Here is a 27,009-nt window from a genome sequence, read left to right as displayed (position 1 = left end):
CAGTGTGGTGGTATATTAGGTATCAGTAGAATCCTCATGATAGTTATTTTGTAAACGTGTTTTGCTTCCTGTTTTTTTCTAACCTTTTTATTGTTTCACTTCTACTATAATTTCACATCCTTTTCTTCTTAGTCAAATAAGTTGAAAAAATATATTTTTATAGAACATGTTGCTATGGTGATAGTTTATGAAAATATACTTTATCCCTGTTTAAGATCTTTATTAAGATCTTGGTATATGATAATCTGACTCGGGTGCTATAAAAGTAAGATATAAACCACTTCTTCTGTAGATTCATTGTTTTCTAGCATTTTTCTGTCTAGGTATTCTGACAATAATTATGTGTAGAGAGTGAATAAAGATTTAAAATTGCGTGTGACATAGGAGGTTTTCAGTAAATAATAACTGACGAATGAAATAAGTTTAACTTGGTTGATGATTGAAGAGAAGTTGTGGGAACTGCAATTAACAAGGCCCAAGAAAAAAATCACTAACATGATTAAAATTGGTCAGACACCAAAGAACCAAATAACATCGTAGCCTTTTGTAAGTAGCAATTATCATTTGCCAAAGGCCTACAAAATGTCAAACATTGTTTTAGGTTCATTTGATTTGTTCACTCTTCACAAAAATCCTGCAAGGTAGACATTATTCTTATTTTACATATGAGGAAATTAACATTCAAAGAAGTTAATTGCCCAGATCATTGCTAGTGAATAGCCTAGTCCAGACTTTGGACCTTAGGCGCTTGCAATACATAACTTTTAATACATATAGAATTGATTTCAGATTTTAGAAAAGTCACTCAGGCATAATGGCACATATCTGTAGTCCTAGCTGCTCAGGGTGCTGAGGTGGCAGGCTAGCTTGACCCCAGAGGTTTGAGGCTGTAGTGAGCTGTGATCATGCCAGTGCACTCCAGTGTAGGTGACAAAGTGAGACCCTGTCTCAAAAAAAAAAAAATTTCCAAAAAACTGTTATCCCAAATTTTTTAAATGATTAAACATTTGAGAATCTGTCAGAGCCAGACAGATTACATTCTAGGTGTGTTACATAGTTTTTCTTTAGTTTAACAGTTTTCTTAAAAGAAAATTCATCCACATGCATTTTTAAGGTGCAATAACATATAGCCAGTTTACAGCTCTTTTCTTGCTAGTGTACACTAGCAAGTATATGTTCCAATTACTCATAAATAATTTAAATGATCTCTGGAGCCTCTTGCAACTATCCCCTTGTCTTGTGTTGCTACTAAAAGGAAGAACATATTGATTTAACCTTTGGTATTATCAGGAAAAATAGTCATTGTCATTTACTATCATTTTATTTTTTGAATTTTTGGTCATTTTATGAATAGTCCTGAGAAGCAGCAATAAAGGGATAGTGGAAAAACAACTTTATTAGAAATTATAATAAAAATAAAAATATAGCAAACCCAAATTTTTATTCCATATATTCTTGAAATAGGGAGGCCTCAAGCAATCCTCCTGCCTTGGCCTCCCAAAGTGTTGAGATTTGATGTGAGCCAACATGCCAGGCCCAATATTGTTTTTTTATGGCTAAATTCCATTGTGTATATAGACCACATCTTCTTTATCCATTCATCCATTGATGGTTGATTCCACATTTTAGCTATTGTGAATAGTGCTGTAATAAACATGTGAGTGCAGATATCTCTTCAATGTATTGATTTCCCTTTTGGATATATACGTAGTAGTAGAATTGCTAGATCATACAGTAGTTGTATTTTAAGTTTTCTGAGGAACCTCCATACTGTATTCCATAGTGACTGTACTAATTTACATTCCCATCAACAGTGTAGCAGGGTTCCCCTTTCTCCACATCCTTGCCACCATCCATTATTCTCTATCTTTTTAATAAAAGCCATTTTAGGCCGCCCATGGTGGCTGAGGTGGGAGGATCACTTGAGCTGCTCAGGAGTTTAAAACTAGCCTGGGCAATGTAGCGAGACCTCGTCTCTAGTATAATAAAAAAAATTTTTTTTAAGCCATTTTGACTGGGGTAAGATGATATCTCATTGTGGTTTTGATTTGCATTTCTATGATGATTAGTGATGTTGAACATTTTTTTAATTTACCTGTTGGCCATTAGTTTGCCTTATTTTGAGAAATGTCTATTCTTTTGACCATTTTAAAATCAGATTATTTTTCTTTTATTGAGTTGTTTGAGCTCCTTATATATTCTGGTTACTAATCCCTTGTCAGACGGATAGTTTGCAGACATTTTCTCCTGTTCTGTGGGTTGTCCCTTCACTTTGTTGATTGTTCACTCTGCTGTGAAGAAGCTTTTTAGCTTGATATAATCTAATTTGTCTACGTTTGCTTTGGTTGTCAGTGCTTTTGTGGTCTTACACAGAAAAGTTTTTGGCCAGGCCAAGAGTTGTGCCTCATGCCTATAATCCCAGCACTTTGGGAGGCTGAGGCAGAGGATTGCTTGACCCAAGGAGTTTCAGACCAGCCTGGGCAACATAGGGAGACCCTACTTTTGCAAAAAGAATTTTAAAAGTTTAAAAATTAAAATAAAATTAAAGAAAAAAGTTTAAAACATTACAAGTTTAAAAATAAAGTTAAATGAATAAATAAAATTAGCTGGATGTGGTAGCACACACCTGTGGTCCCAGTTACTCAGGAGCCTGAGGTGGGAGGATCGCTTGAGCTCAGGAGGTCAAGGGTATAGAAAGCTGTGATTACACCACCGCGTTCAAAGCCAGGTAACAGAGTGAGACCCTGTCTCCAAAAACAAAAAAACAAAATAAAACAACTTTTGGCCAGACCAATGTCCTGGAGTATTTCCCAAATACATTTTTCTAGTAGTTTCATAATTTCAGATCTTACATTTAAGTTTCTAATCCATTTTGATTTGATTTTTGTATCAAAAATGAAAGAGATGAGGAAGAAATATCTGAGAGATAGTCTTATTCTTCTGCATGTGGTTATCCAGTTTTCCCAGCACCATTTATTGAAGGGACTATCCTTTTACCATGATGTGTTCTTAATTGCTTTGTCAAAAATTACTTGGTTGTAAATGTGTGGATTTATATCTGGGTTCTCTGTTCTGTTCCATTTGTCCATGTGTCTATTTTCTTGCCAGTATTATGGTCATTTGGTTACTATAGCTTTGTAGTATATTTTGAAGTCAGATAGTGTGATGCCCCAAGCTTTGTTCTTTTCCCCTAGGACTGCTTTGGCTATTCAAAGTCTTTTGTGGTTCTATATACGTTTTAGGATTCTTTTTCTATTTCTGTGAAGAATGTCACTGGTATTTTGATAGAGATTGCATTGAATCTGAAAATTGTTTTGGGTAGTATTGTTGTTTTAACAATATTCTTCTAATTCCACAAGCTTAGAATATCTTTCCTTTTATTTGTGTCTTCAATTTTCTTCATCAGTGTTTTATAGTTTTCTTTTACAGATCTTTCACTTAAGATAATTCCTTGGTATTTTATATTATTTGTAACTATTGTAAATGTTATACTCTAAGAGCAAACAATATGAAAAATAAATCAAGAAAGCAATCTAAATAAAAAAAAGTCTGTACTGACTTTTGTATGTTAATTTTGTATCCTGACACTTTACTGAATTTGTTTATCAGTTCTTAACAGCTTTTTGGTGGAGTCTTTAGGGGTTTTGTAAATATAAGATTATGTTGCCTACAAAGATAACTTGACTCCTTCCTTTGCAATTTAGATGCCCTTTATTTCTTTCTCTTGTCTGATTGCTGTGCCCAGGGCTTTCAGTATTATGTTAGATAACAGTGGTGAAGGTGGGCATCCTTGTCTTGTTCCAGATCTTAGAGGAAAGGCTTTCAATATTTCACCATTCAGTGTGATGTTAGCTGTGGTTTTATCACATGTGGCCTTTATTATTTGGGAACATGTTCCTGCTGTATCCAGTTTGCTGAGGGTTTTTATCATAAAGAGATGTTGAATTTGTCAAATACTTTTTCAGCATCTATTGAAATGGCCATATGTTTTTGGTTCTTGATTCTGTTAATGTGATGTATCATGTTTATTGATTTGAGTATGTTGAACTATCCTTGCGTCCCTTGGATGAATCCCACTTGATCATGATGAAGGATCTTATTAATGTGATTTGCTAGTATTTTGTTGAGAATTTTTGCATCTGTATTCATCAGTAATATTGGCCTGTAGTTTTCTTTTTTGTTGTGTCCTTATTTGGTTTTGATATCAAGGTAATGCTGGCCTTGTAGAATGAGTTTGGACGTATTCCCTCTTTAATTTTTTGTTTTGTTTTGTTTTGGAAGAGTTTGAGTAGAAGTGAGAATTAGTTATTCTTGAAATGTTGGGTAGAATTCAGTAGTGAAGCCATCAGGTTCCAGGCTTTTCTTTGATGAAAGACTTTTTATTGCAGCTTCCATCTTGTTACTTACTGGTCTGTTCAGGTTTTCAGTTTATTCATGTTTCAATCTTGGTAGGTTGTAAGTGTCCAGGAATTTATTAATTTCTTCTAGCTATTCCAATTTGTTGGCGTATAGTTGCTCATAATAGTATATAATGATTCTTTGTATTTCTGTGGTCTCAGTTGGTATGTCTACTTTTTCATTTCTGTTTTTATTTATTTGAATTTTCTTTTATTTGTCTAAAGTTTTGTCAAGTTCATCTATCTTTTGAAAAAAACAACTTTTGTTGACCTGTATTTTTTTGTCTCAATTTTATTTACTGCTGTACTTATCTTCATTATTTATTTTCTTCTACTAATGTTGGGTTTGGATTGTTCCTGCTTTTCTAGTGTTTGAGATGCATTGTTAGGTTATTTATTTGAAATCTTTCTCCTTTTTTGATGTAGACAATTATTATTGTAAACTTCTCTCTTAGTACTGCTACTTTTGCTATATCCCATAGATTTTGGTATTTTGTTGTTCCATTGTCATTTGATTCAGAATATTTTTAAGTTCCCTTCTTAAATAGAGACAGGGTCTCACTTTGTCACCTAGGTTGGAGTGCAGTGGTGTGATCATGACCCACTGCATCCTCAGTCTCCTTGGTTCAGGCGATGCTCCTGCCTCAGCCTCCTGAGTAGCTAGGACAATAGGCATACACCACCAAGCCCAGCCAGCCCAGGTATTGTTGTGCTGCCCAGGCTGGTCTCAAACTCTTGGCTTCAAACAGTCCTTCCACCTTGACCTCTCAAAGTGCTGGGATGATAGGCATGAGCCACCATGCCCTGCCAGGAACAAGTCATTTGATTTGAACTTACTCCAAATTAAATCAAACAATTAATTAATTTTTTGTATTGTTTCCCAGGTTCCTCTTGTTAATGATTTCAAGTTTTATTCCGTTGTGGTTACAAAAGATATGTGATATGATTTCTACTTAATTGACTTTTTGAGACTTGTTTTGTGGCCTAAGATGTGGTCTGTTCTGGAGAATGTTTCATATGCTGATGAAAAGATTGTCTGTTCTGCAGCAGTTGGGTGAAATGTTCTATAATGTCAATTAGGCCTATTTGGTCTAGTTTAACTCCCCTGTTTCTTTGTTGATTTTCTGTCTGTATGATTTGTCCTTTCCTGAGAGTAGGGTGTTGAAGTCTCCTACTATTATATTGCACTCTATCTCTCCCTTTATGTCTATCAATATTTGCTTTATAGACTTGGGTATTCTGGTATTGGATGCTTAGATATTAATTGTTATATCCTTTTGCTGAATTGACCTGTTTATCATAATATAGTGACCTTCTTGCTCACTTTTTGGAGTCTTTGACTTATAGTCGTATTTTATCTGATATGTTAGCTACTCCTGCTCTTTTCTGGTTTCCCCTTGCATGGAATACCTTTTTCCAGCCCTTCACTTAGAGTGTTATGTGTGTCTGTGTAGGTGAAGTGGATTTCTTGTGGGCATTGTATGGTTTGGTCTTGTTTCTTTATCCAGTCAGCTACTCTGTGTCTTCTAATTGGAGACTTGAGTTCATTTACATTCAGTGTTATTATTGGTAAGTAAGAACTTATTATTGCCATTTTGTTGCTTGTTTTCTGGTTGTTTTGTACTCCTCTCTTTTCCTTTCTGTGTTCTTTTGTGGTTAAGTGATTTTCTCTGATAGTATGTTTTAATTAATTGCTGTTTATTTTTAGTGTATCTGTTATAGGTTTTTGCACTGTGGTTACCGTGAAGTTTATTAAAAAGTTTTAGAGCTATGACAAGTTATTTTAAAACAATGACAACTTATCTTAGATAACAAAGAAAAAAATAGAAACTAACAAAGAAATTTAAAAACTTCTACACTTTAACTCTATCACCCCTAAAATTTTGACTTTTTATTGTCTCAACTTACATATTTTTATATTGCCTATCTCTTAACAGGTTGCTGTAGCTACGATTGTTTTTAACAAGTTTGTCTTTTAGACTTCATACTAGAATTATGGGAGGACCAAAAACAATTATAGTATTAGAGCATCCTGGGTTTGTCTATGTACTTACCTTTACCAGAGGATTTTCTTTATTTTATTTTTGTTTTCAGAGACAGGGTCTTGCCTTGTCACCGAGGCTGGAGTGCAGTGGCATAATCATAGCTCACTGTAGTCTCGAACTCCTGGGCTCAAATGATTCTCCCACCTTAGCCTCCCAAGTATCTGGGACTACAGGCATTTGCCACCATGCTCAGGTAATTAGAACAAATTTTTTTTTTAGAGATAAGGTCTTATGATGTTGCCCAGGATAGTCTTAAACTCCTGGCCTCAGGCAGTCCTCCTGACTCAGCTTTCCAAGTAGCTAGTATTACAGGCATGAACCACAGTGCCTGTAATGGACTAGCAGTGAGTTTTATACCTTTAAATGTTTTCTTTTTGCACATTTTTTTTCTCTGAGATTGAAGAACTCCCTTTAGTGTTTCTTGTAAAATGAGTCTGGTGATGGTGAATTTTCTCAGTGCTTGTTTGTCTGGGAAAGACTTTATCTTTCCTTTTTTGTAGTTGAAGGATGGGTTTGCTGAATATAATATTCTTGAATGGCAGTTTTTTCTTTCAGCACTTTGAAAATGTCATCCCACTCTCTCCTGGCTTATTTGGTTCCCATTGTGGAGTCTGTTGCCAAACAAATTGAAGCTCCTTTATATGTTATTTGCTTCTTTTAACTTGCTACTGTTAAGAGCCTCTCTTTGTCCTTGACATTTGAGAGTTCGATTATTATATGCCTTGGGGTAGTTTTATTTAGGTCAAATCTGTTGGTGTTCTCTGGCCTGAATATTGATATTTTTCTTAGATTTTGGGAAGCTTTATTTTTTTGAATAAACTTTCTACTCCTGCTCTTGCTCAGCTTCTTGAATACCAGTAATTCTTAGATTTAGTCTTTTGAGGTGATTTTCTATATCTTCTAGGCAATCTTCATTCCTTTTTATTATTTTTTTCCTCGTCTATGTGTTTTAAAATAGCCTGCCTTCTAGCTTACTGATTGTTTTTTTTCTGCTTGATCCACTACGTTGTTGAGAGCCTCTAATGAATTTTTTAGTTCAGCAAACATATTTCTCAGTTCCACCAAGATTTGTTTGATTTTTTATTGTTTCAAACTCTGTTAATTTTCTCTGATACATTTCTAAATTGATTTTTTGTGTTATTTGGGATGTCACTGAGTTTCCATAAAATCACTATTTTGTATTCATGGTCCAAGAGCTCACATATCACTGTCTCGTTAGGGTTAGTCACTCATTCCTTGCTTTGCGCATTTGAGGAGATAATGGTTTGCTGTTGTTTCTTTTGGATGTACATCTATGTCTTTGCATTGAAACATTATTTATTTATTTTAGTCTTCTCTGACTAGTTTGGTTTTTATTGGACATGTTTGCTTAGAGATTCTTTGTAACTTACCTGTTGAATTTCTTTTTTTTTTTTTCTGCTAGGTCACTCTGCCTCTTTTTTGGCACTAGATGGAGGCTTAATTCTAGGTTTGCCTCTGCCCTAGTAAAGGATCAGAGTGTTGCCTGTTAGGAATTGGGGAGGTCCCAAAGGTGATATCTCAGCAGTGTAGAAAGGCTGGCTAGGGGTTTGTGCCCAGGGGACCTGTGGAGCGTACCTCCTACCTAGTGGTCCTGCTGAACAAGTACTCTGATTTGGTGTCTCCTTTGACTAAGTTAAAGAGCAGAGTTTCCAAGACTGGGAATGGTAGTCCTGCCTTCCCCATCTGTCTCTGAGTGTCCTCAGGGCTATTTCTCCCTTTGTGTACTCATGATGCTTCCCATGGATTGAGTCAGGGACAGGTCTCCTGTCAGGACCCCAAGATGGTGGGGGAAACTGGTTGTCTACTTCAGTCTCACTTTTTCCAGTTTAGACACTGTGAGTCAGGGAAATTTTCCACATACTTGGTGTCAGGCAGGTTGTGGGAAGGAGTGTCATAGATACTGAATTCTGATTCTTTTTCTGTCTGCTTGGAGTTTTTTTCACTTTTTTGTGTCCCTTGGAACCATTTGATCTACATATTTGAGTTCTGGGCTATTACTAGCAATAATCTCAGCACCATATATTTGTTTTTGGTTTTCTCTAGTGAGGGAATGAAGCCAGCTTACTTCTACTTACCATTTTGGAACCCAAAACCGGTTTCAGAACTCTTAATGGTGTTAATAAAAGCCACTAAAAAGAAGACTGCAAAAATGAGGTTTCTATGCTTTTCTGCTTTCAAAGATGTTATACTGTGGAAAACATTTTGAAAGCTGAAGTATGATATAAAAATGATTTCTTTTCCTACTGGATCATCTTTTTAGGTGATTCCATTTTATTTTTAAATTATTTTATTTTTAGCATATCTCCTAAGAAATAATTCATGAGTAATGATTAAATAAACCCTAGGATGATGCAATACTAAAATACAGAGCATAGGAAAAACAGGATCCCTAAGATTCTATTATGCACCTTAAATTTATAAAGAGGATGAATACATTCATATAGTAATTGTAGGATAGAATCAGTTTTATTCTGTTAAAAAAAGAATCCTTTTTTCTTTGGAAGACTTCTAAGAAAATAAGATATAAAATATTAATGTTTACAAATAAATTTGCTCAAAGAAGAAACTCAAAAATAAAAGACCCTGGTGGTATATAAGGACTAATGTAACTACATTCTTCAATTTTATTTTACAGCCAAAGCTGAGCTGATTTATATTTCCTTCCCCTGTCTCAGGGTTAACTGTTGTAATTCATTACAAAATAAGAATAATTTGCCTAAATAAGATACTCTTTATCTTAAAGGTCAAAGCACATCATAATATACTGCTAGTTGATTTATCTTTGTCCAATCTAGTAAAATTTTTTGCATTTAAAAATAGAAAATATTATATATGATGTATTTAGTAAACACTTATCCATTGGGATATCTGAATGTCATTTTAGTTAGAAATACCTAAAGTATTAAAATCATTTTTCAGGTTTCCACATAAGAAAGGTATGTCTGTGATGTAGATCGCACTGTAGAAATCAGTTCATAGTAGAACCATACTGTGTAAATTGCAATCTAAGAGAATTATCAAGGACCAAAGTAAAGTCAAGGGGATCAATGACTAATATGCAGTAATATTTACCTTAGCCCTCAGGCAGATATGTGAAAAGATGTGTAAAGTTAAGAAATACCTGTAAACTCCAGATACAAAGGCTTTCTGCAAACAAAGACCTTTGCTTCTTTCTAGGAATTTTTGCTAGTTTTATTGTGGAATGAGAACCCAAACTGTTTTGTGATTAAGTTAAACAGGTACATGATTCAAGCAGTAGGTTTTGTAGGTTATATTCTTGAAAGAAGGCCTGGGAATTTTTGAAGCCTTGGAAAGCCTTGGGTTTTTTTGTTTGTTTGTTTTTCACTTGAGAGTGTTTTTAAACTAGAAAACAATTTAAATATATGTGTGATGAGGATTCTGGGGAGGTGAGGAAGGCATCTTTGTTGCATGTGAGAGACAGATAAAACTTTCAGATTGTAGGCTGGGCACCATGGCTTACCCCTGTAATCCCAGCACTTTGCGGGGCCGAGGCAGGCAGATCACCTGAGGTCAGGAGTTCAAGACCAGCCTGGCCAACATGGTGAAACCCCGTCTCTACTAAAAATGCAAAAATTAGCCAGATGTGCTGGCGGGCACCTGTAATCCCAGCTACTCAGGAGGCTGAGGCAGGAGAATCACTTGAAACCGGGAGGCAGAGGTTGCAGTGAGCCGAGATTGTGCCACTGCACTCCAGCCTGGGTGACAAGAGTGAGACTCTGTCTCAAAAAGAAAAACAACAAAAAAAACCTTTCAGATTGTAAAAAGGGCAGATAAGAGGAAGCAGGAGTAGGAGGATGTGCTCATAGAGAATACGAGAACCTGTTTCATCTCTGTACTTTGAAGGTAGGGGTGGACAGTTCACTGAACAGGTTTAAATCTAGGAACTGAGTCAGTCCCAGGTGCCTTCCTTAAATACTTGTGGGTTGAATGACTGTCTTAACCCATCTGAAACCAATCTAGGATTAAAATTTTAGAAGACACTGGAGTTTAATTGGCTGCTGTCCTCTCTTAGGCTCTTGGAGAAGTCAGTGCTGTCAGCAAACATCTGTTTAAACATGTGGAATAGCTGTACTTTGGAGAGCAAAAGTTATTTTAGTACTTTGGGAATATGAAGTAAATTACGTATAAGTTTATTTGCTTTTAAATTTTTGAGAAACTTCTACTTCCAGTATGGAGAAGTAAGCTCTTGCACGTGACTGAAAACCTAGAAAAAAAAAACACAAAAATCAATTACTTGTGGGGTCTGGAACAAAAAACAGATAGATTTTGGAGGGTATCAAACTTTGACAAAGCAACCCTTACAGAGTGAGATTCTCATTCTTTGCAGCTTTGCCTTGAGAGCAGGCACAGTAAGGCATAACTAATGTTCCAGTACAAAACCCCCCATTATTCTGTCCAAAAGAACCAGGGGAAGGGGGCCAGTGCTACCAAAGAGTAGGGAAGTCACCCAAGAAAAGAGAGAGCCAGATAATGGAAATTCTAAATGCCGTATAATAGCTTCACCTGACTCTCTGACTTGCATAGTCTACATGCATGCCCACGGCAAATTGAGAGCAATCTGAACTGAGATCTGAGTCTTTCTCCTTACCAGACATAGAGAGTTTTCAGTTAGAGTTTATTTGCCTGCTAAAACAAAAATATTAACACTCTTCAGAAAGATAAAACAGAATCTAGAGTTCTTACAACATAGCTTTTACAATATCCAGGATATAATCTAAAATTACTTGATATATGAGCCAGGGAAATGTGAACTATTTTCAAAGAAAAGATAAGTCAACAGATGGTAACCCCAAGATGATCCAGATGTTGGAACTATCTGACAAAGACTTTAACACAACTATTAAAACTGTGCTTAACGAAGTAAAGAAATATGTTTGTATCACTATAAAGAAAGGAAATCTCAGCAAAAAAGGAAAATATAAAAAATCAAATGGAAACTGTAGAACTAAGAAATACAATATCTGAAATCAAAATGATGTTACTAGATGGACTTAATAGCAAAATGGAAATGACAGAGGAATTGGTCTGTCAGTTCGAAGATAGAGCAATACAAAATAACCAATATGAAGAAGAGTAAGGGAAAAAATTAAAAATAACAACAACAGAAAAGGAAACTCAGGTACCTGTGGAACAACAGCAAAGGAATAATAACAGGAGTAACAGGTAATTGAACCTCCAAAGGGAGATGAGAGAGAGATTGTAGGAAGAGGAAGAAACAACAGTAATAGCCATAACTTTCTCAAAATGGGAAAACATACATAGAGGAACAACAATTTGAGTGATCATGGCCTTAGCAGAAATAATGGAGGCTAGAAAACAATGGAGCAGCATCTTTAAAGTACTGAAAGAAAAAAGCTGTCAGTTCAATTTTATATCTGATGAAGATACCTTTTGAGAATGAAGATAAAATAAAACTGGCATCTTAGGTGTAGTTGTGTATTTGGCATACTGATTAAGAATGCGGGCTCCGGAGACAGAATCTAGATTTGAGTTTCAGCCTGAGTACCTCTTGTGATCATGGGTGAATTATATAAATTCTCTAACCTCAATTTCCTTATGTGTTAAAGACACTTAAATAAAATATCTAAACTAATGAATAGCAGTGAGAGGATGCTTCTTAAGCACTTAGTATCTGCTTGGCATATGGTAAATTGTTGGAAAACATTAGTTACCATTTATATATGCATGTTTTTAGCTTTCATAGTAAATATAACCAACCTTTATAGAATTTCGTATTTTATATTTTTATCTGTTTCATTTTTGTTCAACTGTAGAGAGGTTGGCTGTATCTTGAAAAGGGAAGAGCGAGACTCCGTCTCTTAAAAAAAAGAAAAAAGAGAAGGGAAGAAACCACTGACAGTATTGTAAAAGAGAAATCACTTTTACTACTGCTTTGACTTCAGCAAAAACAAGATTTAGGAAGCTCTTATTTTCAGAAAAGGAAATGAGAGGGGAAATTTTTCTGTCTTAGAAAATAGAAAACCTCAGCACCTAATTAGTAAGATTTTTACTATGTAAATTAAACTTTATCCAATCATTCTTTGTCCCATTTGGTACCCTTTTGTTTGTTTTGTTTGTCTCCTTATTTCTTTTTCAATATTTTTCATGGTATTTTAAGAGGATGATTTAAACAGTCAGAGATAAACTTCTGATTTAATGGGGTTTTTTTTTTTTTTTTTTTTTTTTTTGGAGACAGAGTCTCGCTCCGTCGCCCAGGCTGGAGTGCAGTGGCGCGATCTTGGCTCACTGCAACCTCCACCTACCAGGTTCAAGTGATTCTCGTGCCTTAGCCTCCTGAGTAGCTGGGATTACAGATGTGCACCACCACAACCGGCTAATTTTTGTATTTTTAGTAGAGACGTATTTTGCCATGTTGGCCAGGCCGGTCTCGAACTCCTGGCCTTAAGTGATCCACCTGCCTCAGCCTACCAAAGTGTTGGGGATATGGGCATGAGCCACTGCACCTGGCCTAATGTGAATATTTTAAAACCTAAAACCATTTATTTTCCTTTGAAGTAAAAGGTAGAGGTATCTAAAGTAGATAAAGACAGTCAGCTAGGTGTGTGGAGTTTATCTCTCAGTCTGATTTGAGTTTTAATGTTCATAAGCATAAACCATAAGATACCCCTTTTGACTTTGTTTCTGTATTTGATATGAATGATAGTGAAAGATATTGTGTATTAAATTTGGCTTTTTAAATATAATTCATTACATAAAAAAGTCTCCAAGGAGGATAGGCTTTGTTCTGTTCTCCTCTAAAAAGAATTATATAATCAAACTTTTTTTTTATTCTAGTTGTTGGAAATCTTAAGATGTAGTTTTGGCCAGGTGCAGTGGTTCACACCCCTAATCTCAGCACTTTGGGAGGCCAAGGCAGGAGGATTGCTTGAGCCCAGGAGTTCTAGAGCAGCCTGGGCAACATAGACCCTGTCTCTGCAAAAATAAATAAATAAAACAAAACTAGCTTGTTTTGGTGGTGCACGCCTGTGGTCCCAGCTACTTGAGAGGCTGCAGTGGGAGGATTGTATGACTGTACTCCAGCCTGGGTGACAGAGTGAGACCCTGTCTCAAAAAAAAAAAAAAAAATTTTTATATATATATATACACACACACACACACATAAATACGTGTGTGTATATATGTGTATATACATGTGTATGTGTGTGTGTATATATATAGTTTTATTCTTAGATCAACTGTTTGGACTTTACTGTTGACATACCTGCTTTTCTTCTCTGAACCTGGTAGTTTTGCTTTCACTTAAATTTTTAATTCTTTTTATAAGGTATCTCAAAATCTTTTTGGAAAGAAATAGATAACCAGGCAGGCTGATAGGTAAGAAGGTAAGAAGACCACTTGTTAAAGAATTCCATGTGTTGCTTTTAAAATGTCTGTCTTATTAAGACCAGTGTCTAAAAATTAATAGGCATAGATATTCATCACAGCATTTTTTATAATAGAGAAAATTTAGAAACAACCTAACTGCTGTCACTAGGGAGCTGTTATATGAAATATAGTTCAACCATACAGTGTAACACTGCACAGCCGTTAAAAATGATATTAGAATATTGGTACTCTCAGACAAAGATTTTGAAGCAAGAAGTTAAAAGTTCAGCCATCCTCAAGTGGCCGAACTAAATTCAGATGCCCAGACACATCATGATGGCATGGAAAATTTCCCTTCATACAGTCTTAAAGAAAACAGACCACAAAACGATATGTAGGACGAAATCTACTATGTCTAAAATATATAGATGATACACTTATACTCCATGTAAGTAAAAAAAATACGGAAGAAAAAATGATTATATAGTTCCATAATTATTTAAATAAAAATAATTCCATGATTAAGAGGGGAAGAAAAGGTTACAAAGCAGTATGAATAGCGTGATGTCATTTTTGTATAAAATATATGAAGAAATATACATAGAAGAAAGTAATGAAGTATCCCAAAATATTATATTAATGATCATTCTCTCTGGAATTGTTGCATGATATATTTATTATCTTTGTTTCCCTTTTATGCATTCTGATATAAAATTTTTTGTAGCAAGCATGAACTTTTATCATTGGAATAAACATTGATGCTATATTAAAATTAGAGTGTGGTGGAGCATGGTGGCTCATGTCTGTAATTCCAGCACTTTGAAAGGCCTAGGCAGGAGGACCACATGAGGCCGGGAGTTTGAGACCAGTTTGGGCAACATAGCAAGAACTCCACTCTACCAAAAAAAAAAAAAAATTTGGGCAAGGTGGCACATAAGTGTAGTCCTACCTACTCTGGAGGCTGAGTCAGAAGGATCACTTAAGCCTAGAAGTTCGAGGCTACAGTGAGCTATGATTGTGCTGCCGCACTCCAACCTGGGTGACAAAGCAAGATCCTGTCTCTTAAACAAAAATAGAGAGAATTTAATGAAATAGATGTTATAAAATGTAAAGTTATGTATTTTCATGACATTAAGTGAATACAATTATCTCTTGGTATCCATGGGGGATTGGCTCCCAGACCTCTCACAGACACCAAAATCCACGATTGCTCAAGTCCCTGATATAAAATGGCATAGCATTTACATATAACCTTTATATAGTATTCCATAGACTTTAAATCATCTGTAGATTCCTTAGAATACCTAATTGTGTTAGTCCATTTGCATTGCTTTAAAGGAATATCTGAGACTGGGTAATTTATAAAGAAAAGAGATTTATTTTGACTCATGGTTCTGCAGGCTATATAGGAAGCATGGTGCCAGCATCTGCTCCTGGTGAGGGCCTCAGGAAGCTTCCAATCATGGTAGAAGGCAAAGGGGAGGCAAGCACATTACATGGAGAGAGCAGGAGCAAAAGAGAGAGGGGGGAGGTGCCACACTCTTTTTAACAACCAGATCTCTTGTGAACTCAGAGCAAGAACTCACTTATTACCGCAAGGAGGGCACTAAGCCGTTCATGAGGGTCATAGGTCATGACCTACCCCCATGACCCAAACATCTCCCACTAGGCCCCACTCCAACATTGGGGATCACATTTCAACATGAGATTTGGAGAGGAACACACACATAAAAACCATGGATGCATGGTTTGGATGCTGTATAAGTAATTGTTATACTGTTACATAGTATATGCTATACAAATAGTTGTAAATGCTGTATAAATAGTTGTTATACTATTGTTTAGAGAATAATGACAAGGAAAATTGTCTGTACATGTTCAGTACAGATTTTTAAGAAAAATTTTTTATACAGAGTGTGTTGAATACACAGATGTGGAACCCATGGATATGAAAGGCCAAGTACACAGATTATAATCTTGTAATATATATATAAACATATCAAAATGTATACTGGAGTATATAGAGATCTTTTAGATTGAAATAGTATAAAAAATACTTAATACATTTCACTTGTATAAGTCCATACATATAATTGAATATAAACATGTACACATAGATGAAATTGTACCCTTCATATCCAGTCTTACATTCCAGGAGATACAACAGAACTATCAGCACAAATTTTGCACTAAATCTTAGTTGACTCAAATTCACATGAAATGGCTGACAACAACAAAAACTTTCCTTTTTTGAATAATGCTTTCCCTTTACTTTCCCTTTTCCTTTAAGTAGAAATATAGTGCCCTTTTTACTTGATAGTTGATTTTTCAGTTTTTAGGTTAGGTAATGTCTGGTGAAAAGCTGTTTTAGATGCTATGATTATTGAAGGAATTACCCTTTGGATTACCGGGAAGATCTCCAGTTGATCCAAAATGTATTTCTCTTTATGTTTCTCACATTTCAGGGTATTCAAAAAGCTGAATCTATTTGTATTTCTTCTTTTTTTTTTTGAGATGGAATCTTGCTTTTGTCACCCAGGCTGGAGTGCATTGGCACGATCTAGGCTCACTGCAACCTCCACCTCCCAGGTTCAAGCAATTCTCCTGCCTCAGCCTCTTTGTATTTTTTTTTTCCTTTTTCTTTTTTTTTTTTTTTTTTTTTGAGTTGGAATCTCACTTTGTCATCCAGGCTGGAGTGCATTGGCATGATCTAGGCTCACTGTAACCTCCACCTCCCAGGTTCAAGCGACTCTGTCAGCCTCAGCCTTGGATAATTTTATTACCTTATCCAAGGTACCTACTAAATACATACCTCAGTTTCCTCATCTCTGAAGAATATTATATCATGCATGTAAAATACTATAAGAGCCAAATGTTAACTTTTACAATTATTGTGTTTGTAAAAACTTAACTGATATATTGTTATTAATTTTATTTTTATCTGTATATTAGTCTGTTCATTCATTAAACACACATTTAATAATTAACAGGTCTAATGCCCTAGCACTGTAGCAGTTTTTGCCCTCTTGAAATTTTTTTCTTTTCTTTTTTTTTTTTTTTTTTTTTTTGAGATGGAGTCTCGCTCTGCTGCCCATGCTGGAGTGCTGTGGCGTGATGTCCGCTCGCTGCAAGCTGCCTCCGAGGTTCATGCCATTCTCCTGCCTCAGCCTCGCGAGTAGCTGGGACTACAGGTGCCTGCCACCATGCCCGGCTAATTTTTTGTATTTTTTTAGTAGAGACGGAGTTTCACCGTGTTAGCCAGGATGGTCTCAATCTCCTGACCTCGTGATCCTCCTGCCTTGGCCTCCCAAAGTGCTGGGATTACAGGCGTGAGCCGCTGCACCCAAACCCCTCTTGAAATTTATATTTTAGTTGAAATATAACTAAAATGAAAATGTTTTTTTTCCTTGAACAGGTTCTAGAGGAAAAAGTTTTTTGGCATCAATTATTCTGTTGATCAGTTCATTACTGTGCTTTAAATTCTTACCATCATTCAAATGAAAACAATATATATAGTATATTGTTTATATACTATGTATAAACAATATACTATATATATTTAGTATATAGTATATAGCTTTTTACACCAGTATATAGCTATTTTCACCAGTATATAGTATATAGCTATATAGTATATAGCTACCAGTATATAGCTATTTACACCAGTATATAGTATATAGCTATTTACACCAGTATATAGCTATTTACACCAGTGCTACCCAAAATGTGGGCTGTGGACCAGTGCTTATCCATATGAGATAATTATAAAACTTGAGGCTGGGTGTTGTGGCTCACGCCTGTAATCCCAGAAGTTTGGGAGTCCAAGGCAGGTGGATCACGAGGTCAGGAGTTCAAGACCAGCCTGGCCAAGATGGTGAAACCCCGTCTCTACTAAAAGTACAAAAATTAGCCAGGCGTGCTGGTGGGTACCTGTAATGCCAGCTACTTGGGAGGCCGAGGCAAAGAATAGCTTGAACCTGGGAGGTGGAGGTTGTAGTGAGCCGAGACTGTGTCACTGCACTCCAGCCTGGGTGACAGAGCAAGACTCTGTCTCAAAAAAAAAAAAAAAAGAAAGTAAGCTGTAAACTTATCTAATACTTTCTGAGGGTCAAGGATATGAGCACAGCATAGTTAAATGTCTCTGGCTCATGAAGGTCCAGTCAAGTTATTATCTAGGGCAGTATTCTTATTTGAAGACTTGACTAGAGGAGGATCCACTTCTATGGTCACTCACATGACCTCCTCACAGGGCTTTCTCACATGGCACCTGGCTTCCCCAGAGTTAGTAATCCAAGTGAGAATAAGAACATCTAAGATGGAAGTCCCATTCCTTTATAAACCATTTTTGATTTTTTGTTTTTTAACTTTTATTTTAGGTTCAGGGGTACATGTACACATTTATTATATAGGTAAATTGCATGCCATGGGGTATGGTGTACAGATTGTCACCCAGGTAATAAGCATAGTACCTGATATGTAGTTTTTCAATCCTCTCCCTCCTCCCACCCTCCACCCTCAAGTAGGCTCCAGTGTCTGTTGTTCCCTTCTTTGTGTACTCAAAGTTTAACTCCCACTTATAAATGAGAACATGCAGTGTTTGGTTTTCTGTTTCTATGTTAGTTTGCTTAGGATGATGACCTCCAGCTCCATCCATTTTGCCTCAAAGGACATGATCTCATCCTTTATTATGGCTATATAGTATTCCTTTGTGTATATGTACCCCTTTTTTTTTTTTTTAAATCCAGTCTACCGTTAATGGACATTTAGGTTGATTCCATGCCTTTGCTATTGTGAATAGCGCTGCAATGAACAAGCACATGCATGTGTCTTTTATGGTAGAACGATGTATATTCCTTTGGATATATACCCAGTAATGGCATTGCCAGGTTGAATGGTAATTGTTTTAAGTTCTTTGAGAAATTGCCAAACTGCTTTCCACAATGCCTGAACTAATTTACATTCCCACCAGTAGTGTATGAGTGTTTCCTTTTCACTACAACTTTGCCAGCATCTGTTATTTTTTGATTTTTTAAAAATAGCAATTCTGACTGGTGGGAGGTGATATCATTGTGATTTTGATTTGCAGTTCTCTAATGATAAGTAATGTTGAGCATTTTTTCATATGTTTGTTAGCCATGTGTATGTCTTCTTTTGAAAAGTATTTGTTCATGTTTTTGCCCACTTTATAATGGGGTTATTCTTTTTTTGCTTTAAAATTTTGTTTCAGTTCCTTACAGATGCTGGATATTAGACCTTTCTTGGATCCATAGTTTGCAGAAATTTTCTCCCATTCTGTAGGTTCTTTTTATTCTGTTGACAGTTTCTTTTGCTGTGCAGAACCTGTTTAGTTTAATTAGGTCCCACTTGTCAGTTTTTGTTTTTGTTGTAATTGCTTTTGGCATATTCATCATGAAATCTTTGCCAAAGCCTATGTCCAGAATGTTATTTCCTACGTTATCTTCCAGGGTTTTTATGGTTTTAGGTTTTACATTTAAGTCTTTAATCCATCTTGAGTTGATTTTTGTGTATAGTGTAATAAAAGGATCCAGTTTCAATCTTGTGCATGTGGCTAACCAGTTATCTCAGCACCATTTATTGAATAGGGAGTTCTTTCTCCATTGCGTGTTTTTGTTGATTTTGTCAAATATCAAATGATTGGAGGCATGTGGTTGTACTTCTCAGCTCTCTATTCTGTTCCATTTGTCTGTGTGTCTGTTTTGTACTGCTACTGTGCTGTTTTGGTTACCGTATCCTTGTAATATAGTTTGAAGTCTGGTAATGTGATGCCTCCAGCTTTGTTCTTTTTGCTTAGGGTTACCTTGGCTATTCGAGCTCTTTTTTGGTTTCATAGGAAATTTAAAATAGTTTTTTCTAGTTCTAGGTTTGTGAAGAGTGTCCTTTGTAGTTTGATAGAAATAGCACTGAATCTGTAATTTGCTTTGGGCAGCATGACTATTTTAACAATGTTGATTCATTCTATCCATGAGCATGGAATATTTTTCCATTTGTTTGTGTTATCTCTGATTTCTTTGAGCAGTGTTTTTAAATTCTCATTGTAGAGCTATTTCACCTCCCTTTCAATGCCTAGTTAGATATTTTATTCTTTTTGTGGCTATTGGGAATGGGATTGCATTCCTGATTTGGCTCTCAGCTTGGAGGTTGCTGGTGTACAGGAATGCTACAGATTTTTGTACAATGATTTTGTATCCTGAAGCTTTGCTGAGGTTTATCACATCAAGGAGCTTTTGGAGCTGGGCGTGGTGGCTCATGCCTATAATCCCAGCACTTTGGGAGGCCAAGGCAGATGGATCACTTGAGGTCACGAATTCGAGACCAGCCTGGCCAACATGATGAAACCCTATCTCTACTAAAAATACAAAAATTAGCCGGGCATGGTGGTGCATGCCTGTAGTCCCAGCTACTCAGGAGGCTGAGGCAGGAGAATCACTTGAACCTAGAAGGCAGAGGTTGCAGTGAGCTGAGATCGTGTCACTGCACTGCAGCTTGAATGACAGAGCGAGACCCTGTCTTTAAAAAAAAAAAAAAGCTTTTGGGCTGAGACCATGAGGTTTTCTAGGTACAGAATTATATTGTCTGCAAACAGGGATAGACTGACTTGGATTGGGTTTCGACTGTCTCCTGTATGTCGATGATCTTTGTTCCTATCCATATTCAGGGATCATGAGTTTGGTTCTTTCATATAATGGCGTTTGGTCTATTACCTCCTGTACTGTTTTATTGTAATCCTTAGATTTCTTGGATTGGGTTCTGTCCAAATATGTTTGTTAGTTTGTTGCCTCAATGATATGTCTAATATTATCAGTGGGGTGTTACAATCTCCCACCATTATTGTGTGGTTATCTAAGTTTCTTCATAGGTCTCTAAGAACTTGATTTATGAATCTTGATTTATGCACTACTATGTTGAGTGCATATATATTTAGAAAAGTTAGGTCCTTTTGTTGAGTTGAGCCCTTAACCATTATGTAATGTCCCTCTTTGTCTTTTTTGATCTTTGTTTATTTAAAGTCTGTTTTGTCTGAAATTACAATAGCAATCCATGCTTTTTTCTGTATTCTGTTTGCTTTGTAGATTTTTCTTCATCCCTTTACTTTGAGTCTATGGGTGTCATTGCATGTGATATGGGTCTCCTGAAGACAGCATACCATTGGATTTTGCTTCTTTATCCAAGTTATCGTTCTGTCTTTTAATTGGGGTGTGCATTCAAGGTTAGTATTGATGTGTGCGGATTTGATGCTGTCATGTTGTTAGTCGGTTATTATGAAGACTTGTTTGTGTTGCTGTTTTGTAGTGTCACTGGTCTGTGTAGTTAAATGTGCTTTTGTAGTGGCCAGTAACAGTCTTTCCTTTCCATATCTAGCACTTCCTTCAGGACCTCAGTAAGGCAGGTATAGTGGTAACTAATTCAATTACCACTTAACTTGTCTGAAAAGGATCTTATTTCTCCTTCATTTGTGAAGCTTAGTTTGGCTGGATATGAAATTCTTGGTTGAAAATTTTTTTTTAAAGAATGCTGAATATAGGTCCCCAATCTCTTCTGGCTAATAAGGTTTCTGCTGACAAGTCTGCTTGTTAGCCTAATGGGGCTCCCTTTGTAGGTGCCCTCCCTCTTCTTTCTAGCTGCCTTTACATTTTTTCTTTCAGACCATGGAGACTCTGATGACTATGTGCCTTTGGGATGATCTTCTTGTGCAGTATTTCACAGGGGTTCTCTGCATTTCCTGAATTTGAATGTTGGCCTCTCTAGCGAAGTTCATGAAAATTTCATGGACAATATCCTGAAATATGTTTTCCAAGTTGCTTACTTTCTCTCTCTCTCTTTTAGGGATGCAAATGAGTCATAGATTTGGTCTCTTTACATAATCACATATTTCTTGGAGGTTTTGTTCAGTCTTCTTTATTGTTTTTTCTTTATTTTTGTGTGACTGGGTTATTTCAGAGAGCTACTCTTCAAGCTCTGAGATTCTTTCCTTACCTTGGTGGATTCTGCTGTTAATACTTGGGATTGCATTTTGAAACTCTTCTGATGTGTTTTTCATCTCTATCAGATGAGTTTGGTTCTTTCATATAATGGCCATTTGGTCTATTACCTCCTGTACTGTTTTATTGTAATCCTTAGATTTCTTGAATTGGGTTTCGACTGTCTCCTATATGTCGATGATCTTTGTTCCTATCCATATTCTGGATTCTCTCTCTGGCATTTCAGCCTAGTTAAGAACCATTGCCTGGGAACTAGTGTGGTCGTTTGGAGATAAGAGGACACTCTGGCTTTTTGAGTTGCTAGAGTTCTTGTGCTGGTTCTTTCTCATTTGTGTGGGCTCATATTCCTTCAGTTTTTGATGTTGCTGTCCTTTGGATGGATTTTTTTGCTTTTCTCTTCTTTGATGCCCTTGGGGATTTGATTATGGTATAAGGTGGATTCAGTCGATGAACTTTGATTCTAGTCTGTTTCTGCGTCTTGGAGGAGCTCTCTCTGATTACTTTCTCTGTGCCTACATTTTTTGGGGGGTGTTCTGGTCCACAGGGCTTCCTCAGTCAGGTTCCTCAGCTGGCAGAGAGGCTGCATTCTTGCAACATCAGCCCTAATCTGCTATCTGTGTGCTTCCTGGGGAAACATGAGGTTGTGCCTGCCTGCAGAGTTCAGGTGGAAGTGGGAACCCTGGATTGGAAGTTCTCGTAGATGTGGCCCATCTGGCTACAAGAGGCAGGGTGGGTTGAATTGCCTGCTCTGCCATCTGGGTGTTTCCATGGCAACAAGAGGCCGTACCCCCAGCAAATTCAGGCAGAAGCAGGACCACTGGGCCAGAAGCTCTAGCAGGCATGGCTCACCTGGCTACCAGTGGTGGGGGTGGGTGGAGGCACCCACCCTGCCCCCTGGGTGTTTGCTGGGACAATAGTAGGCTGTGCCTACCAGCTGAGTTCCCATAGAGGCAGGACCCCTGGGCCGGAAGCTCTAGCATGTGTTGCCCCCCAGCTACCAGAGGCAGGGATGGGCAGGGTGACATGCTGTCTTGTCTGGGTGTTTACTGGGACAACAGGAAGCTGAGCCCTCCTCCTGAGTTCACACAGATGTGGAGCTGCTGGGCTGGAAGCTCTGACAAGCATTGCTTGCCTGGCTACCAGTGACAGGGGCGGGTAGGGTCATGTAATTTGCTGTCCCAGCATTTCTTGGGATGACAGGAAGCTGCATCCTTCAGCTGAGTTCACACAGAAGCAGGACTGCTGGGCTAGAAGCTCTAGCAAGCATTGTCTGCCTGGCTACCTGTGGCAAGGGTAGATGGAGTGGCCAGCCAAATTCTGGCAGAAGCAGGACCACTGGGCTGGAGGCTGTTGCTGAGCCCCATCCAGCAAGGAGTAGTGGAGAAATCTTACTGCTTTCAGGCACTGCAGTGGCGGCCTCTATTGGGGCTATAACACTGGTGCTGATCTGCTCTGGGGCCCAAGGCTTGTAGAGGTGCCCTTGGGCTTCAGAATTGCCTCCACCAAACATCCCAGTGGCTCTGCCTCAGTCTAGAAGCATGGGGGTGGGGGGCACAGGGTGGTCAGGGGGAATCTCCCATTCCCAGTCTTGCACAGGTTTCTGTGGAAAGTGTGAATCCCCCTGGGGGCTCTCACTCACCATTTGCGGTGTTGGTTAGGTTCTCCTGGCTCTATGCTCAGCCCAGACAAGCTGGTGCCCACCTTCATTCCTCCGTGCTCTCTGTGTTCCCCTGCTGCCTTGATAGATCTCAACGTTGTTTCTCAGATGATCAGCCTGCAGGGTCAGTGTTCAGTAGCCCTTTTGCTTATTCTCTGTGAGAGCAATGCGCATGAGCTGCTTCTAGTCTGCCATCTTGGCCCCCCTAACCTAACCCATTTTTAGATGTTACATTCCATCACTTCTACTTCTGCTATAATCTATTTGTTAGAAGCAGGTCACTTAATTACACATTATGGCATTAGTTTGTTGTGCCTTTTGTGCTTTTCCTAGCATCTGTGAAGTATTATTGAAAGTATTTTAGTAGTGTTAGGAAATGTGTATTTTATAATAATTATTTTAGTAGTGTTAGAAAATGTATATTTTATTTGCAGTTCAAATTTTGTTTTTTTTTATTTATTTATTTTTATTTATTTTTTTTTGAGACGGAGTCTTGCTCTGTCACCCAGGTTGGAGTGCACTGGCGCAATCTCGGCTCACTGCAAGCTCCGCGTCCCGGGTTCATGCCATTCTCCTGCCTCAGCCGCCCAAGTAGCTGGGACTACAGGCACCTGCCACCACGCCTGGCTAATTTTTTGTAGTTTTAGTAGAGACGGGGTTTCACCATGTTAGCCAGGATGGTCTCGATCTCCTGACCTTGTGATCCACCTGCCTCGACCTCCCAAAGTGCTGAGATTACAGGCTTGAGCCACCGTGCCCAGCCTCAAATTTTATTTTTTAGTGTACTTTGTAGTATAGAAATAAGTACTTCATATGCTGGAGGTAGCTGTTAACATTTTATGAATTTTCATAATGCTATACCATGTGCACATTTTTTAAAGTCTTCTTAAAATAAACAGCATATTTAGATCTCATTAATTTAAAAAAGTTACCAGTAAGTCTGGACTGCTTTTTCTTTTATGAAAAAAATTAAGCTAACTTAAACCACATATTAAGCTAACATAAACCACATATTGTGATAGTTTGATGAACTAATCTAGCTCGGTGTTTTGCAATGTTTTTTAACTCATGCTTTCTTTCATAAACCTTCCATTAGTGTTTTTTGAAACTTCAAAAAGAAAAATATTACTAAATACAAACCAAGTTATAGTATCTCAGAGGAGAGAGAGATATCATCTCATGAATTTTTTTTGGCAGGGGTGGTGGGAGCTTTCTGGTGAAGACCGGAAAGCCTGTTAGACAAATTCTGAAAAACTGTAACATTCATCTCATCAATTGAGAATAATTATTTTTACTAATTTAGTGTAAATCCCAGATGCCGTTGTTTATTATCAGATGCTTTTTATATAATATGTGTTTAAGTGGTTTTATTTTTTATTTATTCATTTTTTTTTGAGATGGAGTTTTGCTCTTGTTGCCTAGGCTGGAATGCAGCGGCGCGACATCAGCTCACTGCAACCTCCACTTCCCAAGTTCAAGCAATTCTCCTGCCTCAGCCTCCTGAGTAGCTGGGATTACAGGCGCGTGCCACCATGCCCAGCCAATTTTTTGTATTTTTAGTAGGGATGGGATTTCATCATGTTGGCCAGGCTGGTCTCAAACTACTGACCTCAGGTGATCCACCTGCCTCAGCCTCCCAAAGTGCTGGGATTACAGGCATGAGCCACCACACCCTACTCGCATAAATATTTCTAAGGAATTTGGAGAGTCAAATAAATGAAGTTTACTATGAGCTTTCCCCTTTTTGTAGGTTACCCATTTATTCTTTTAAATTAGTGATAGAATACATATGAAGAAATTATAGAAGAGCTGTAAAGTAGCATCAGTAGAACAGAGAGATCTAAGGAAATATTTGAGATTTTTATCTAAAATTTCATTTGAACAGGGTTATGTTGCTAAGGAGTTTTAAACCCCTGCCATACACTATTAGAGCTGTAAGAAAACTAAAAAGTCAGGAGCAGTGGATCAAGAAACAATATCAAGGTTAGAACTCAGAAGAAACTTAGGAGCAGTTTGGCAAAGGGGACAATTGAAAGGATCATTTTTCCAGGACAGGAAAATAATAATAGCTTATACAACTCTTTTTGATTTTATTAGATATTTTGCTTCCAATAGTGTGGAGCGTAGTGTGGAGATAAATAGCACAGTATCTCAATTTCTTATTTGTAGTGTAACCCTATCCTATTATCCTGGCTTCTGTTGTAATTTTTTTTTTTTTTTTTTAAGACACAGGCTTCATCACCCTGTGTCTTAAAAACTCTTCTCTGTTGCCCAGGCTGGAGTGCAGTGGCATAACCATGGCTGACTGTGGCTTTGAACTCCTGGGCTTAAGCGATTCTCCTGCCTCAGCCTCCCGAGTAGCTGGGACTACAGGCACATGTCAACACACCTGGCTATTTTTTTGTGTAGACAGGGTCTCACTATGTTGCCCAGGCTGGTCTTGAGTTCCTAAACTGAAATGATCCTTCCATCTTGGCCTCCCAAAGTGCTGTAATCACAACCCTGAGCCACTGCCCCTGGCCTAATTTTATATTAAAATTGTAATATTCTAGATTGTAGGACTTAAAAAATACAGTACCAAAAAAGGTACTACAGGAGAAATGTTTTCTCGTTTTCTAAGGACATTAGTATGAACTGTCCCTTAAGACCTGTGCACTTTACTGAAACAAAATTAGTCTGTTTAGCATCACTTTTATATAGATAGATATTTTTGCCGACATCTAGTGCCCAAAGAAACTCCCAGCCTATCTCCTTCATGTTGAGTCAGCATTCCAAGAAACAATCAACTCCTATAAGATAAAAACTTAGATTTTCACACTTATGAGTATGTTTATTTCTGAGTTAAAGTTTTCATTGTTAAAGAACCTGGAAGGCTTTTTATAAAATATGCAACTCATCATCCAAATAGAAACTTAAAAACTTGGAGGCTTGGCGCAGTGGCTCACGCCTATAATCCCAGCACTTTAGGAGACAGAGGCGGGCAGATCACCTGAGGTCAGGAGTTTGAGACCAGCCTGAACAATATGGAGAAACCCTGTCTCTACAAAAAATACAAAATTAGCCAGGCGTGGTGGTGCATGCCTGTAATCCCAGCTACCCAGCTACTCGGGAGGCTGAGGCAGGAGAATCGCTTGAACCTGGGAGGCGGAGGTTGCCGTGAGCCGATATCGCGCCATTGCACTCCAGCCTGGGCAACAAGACTGAAACTCTATCTTCTGTCTCAAAAAAAACCCAAAAAACAAAAACTTGGGGCTTGGGGAATTTACCTTTGAATTGACACTGTAGGTAATATGTTTATATCAGAATATTATTCATCCTGTTGAAAGAAGATAATTTCCGCTTATTGTTCTATAAGAATGAATTTAATGTCTTTAGGATGAAGTAGAGTATAGATTTTTAAATTTCCCTCTGTCCCATTCTTCTTCACTAGAACCAATTAAATGAATAAAAAAAGGAGAAAGGCAGTAGAAGAGAATACATGCATGGTTCTCACAAGGCAGGCCTTCTGTCTCTGGTAAAAAACTTGAGTTTTCTTTTAGTGT

General features: G+C 37.5%; 1 protein-coding gene and 1 non-coding gene across 10 annotated transcripts in view; one reads left to right on the top strand and one right to left on the bottom strand.

Moving 5' to 3' along the window:
• Positions 1–27,009, top strand: part of POLK (DNA polymerase kappa) — an 87,736-nt gene that overhangs the window by 2,537 nt on the left and 58,190 nt on the right. The window contains exon 1 of one of the 9 annotated variants that reach the window (XM_055367797.2): positions 20,894–21,038. The exons of 6 other annotated variants lie outside the window; for them this stretch is intronic. The gene's annotated coding sequence lies outside the window, so the exon portion shown is untranslated. Of the gene's footprint in view, positions 1–20,893; positions 21,039–27,009 lie in introns of those variants that run through there. 2 more of the 9 variants (XM_063700680.1, XM_055367793.2) reach the window with 2 other exon arrangements.
• Positions 24,672–24,732, bottom strand: LOC115931324 (U7 small nuclear RNA). Its single transcript, XR_004067831.1, has one exon. It is a non-coding gene; the product is annotated as a U7 small nuclear RNA (small nuclear RNA).

Source organism: Gorilla gorilla, chromosome 19, assembly GCF_029281585.2.
Source record: "Gorilla gorilla gorilla isolate KB3781 chromosome 19, NHGRI_mGorGor1-v2.1_pri, whole genome shotgun sequence".
Classification (NCBI taxonomy): domain Eukaryota; kingdom Metazoa; phylum Chordata; class Mammalia; order Primates; family Hominidae; genus Gorilla; species Gorilla gorilla.
This window is presented reverse-complemented; position numbering and strand designations above follow the sequence as displayed.